The 1,222-nt window shown below is 42.4% G+C and overlaps 1 non-coding gene across 1 annotated transcript; it reads right to left on the bottom strand.

Moving 5' to 3' along the window:
- Window positions 1–735: 735 nt before the first annotated feature.
- On the bottom strand, window positions 736–806 carry TRNAP-AGG (transfer RNA proline (anticodon AGG)). Its single transcript has one exon. It is a non-coding gene; the product is annotated as a tRNA-Pro (tRNA).
- Window positions 807–1,222: the final 416 nt, after the last annotated feature.

Below are 1,222 nucleotides of genomic sequence, written 5' to 3'. Positions count from 1 at the left end.
ATAAAATTTATTTCGAAGAATCTGTTTATAATCTGAAGTCAATGAGTAAGAATGAATAGTTACTGTGTTTCAATGCTTCAAGATGTGGATTGGGAGACTGGCGACTGCTTCAAGTGCATTATCAGAGGTCAGGTCTTTTTGTGTGTGGGATTACACCAACACGCCGAGAAGAGGACCAGGATTGGACCAAACATACTTGAGGAAATTTACATAGGTTCGAAAAAAAATATAAAACAATGTATGTCGTGATCAAGGTAAACAAGGCCAAAGACAAATTTATATGTTTTAGATTGTCAAGGCGGGGCGTGGTCGGACAACTAACACATTCATGGTTTGAGTAAGCAAGAAGGTTTGAGTATAAGAATAGAATCGGAGAGGATGTCAGCCACAAAAGGTGCAGGTCCACAGTCGGACGACAGGGGGAAATGAAGGACCCAGAACAAGGTATGGGCCAGCTCTAACGATTGTGTGCAGTCGAACTTGTGTGGGAGTGTGAATAGATGAGTATTGACAGGCTAACCCTGGGGATGGACTTATGTGAGTCTTGGTAGGAGTTTAGGATGTTTGTGTGAGGTATGGACTGATTTGGGTCTATACCTTGGACTAACCGGTCAAAAGTATAGACCGGTTAAATGGACTAAACACCCACTTTTGCACCTCTCGGAAATCGAATTTAGGATCCTAAATTACAAGTCGAAAACATAGTCACAGTGCTATCGAGACAAAAAGGTTATCGGGCCTGTCCGGGAGTTGAACCCGGGCCTCTCGCATCCTAAGCGAGAATCATACCACTAGACTAACAGGCCTATATATATAAATATATTGGATCATGTATATCTTCCAAAAAGAGTCAATGACGCTCCAGAAAACATTTAAGCAAGGCATAATTTCCTTTTTTTGCAATGTATGCCTCACCCTCCCTCCAAGGACGGGGACAAATCACTTGCATTCTCGGTCATTAAAGCGATAAATGAATACTCAAGGGGAATATCGTAGTTCGTCTGCCTTCTCGAGCAAAATAATTAACACACCCTTTGTAGAAATAGTAAGAAGAAAACATCGGAAACGTACAAAATCAGAGCACAAATCTCCAAGAAAATTGAAGAGGGAAATACCTCAAGTGCTATTCGAGTCCTTACCAGTGACGATAAAATTGCTGCTAGAAGCTCTGCCACAGAACGAGCCCAGCAAGGCAAGCACCCACCCAAAGCCCCACAAGACG

Source organism: Procambarus clarkii, chromosome 52 (assembly GCF_040958095.1).
Source record: "Procambarus clarkii isolate CNS0578487 chromosome 52, FALCON_Pclarkii_2.0, whole genome shotgun sequence".
NCBI lineage: Eukaryota > Metazoa > Arthropoda > Malacostraca > Decapoda > Cambaridae > Procambarus > Procambarus clarkii.
This window is presented reverse-complemented; position numbering and strand designations above follow the sequence as displayed.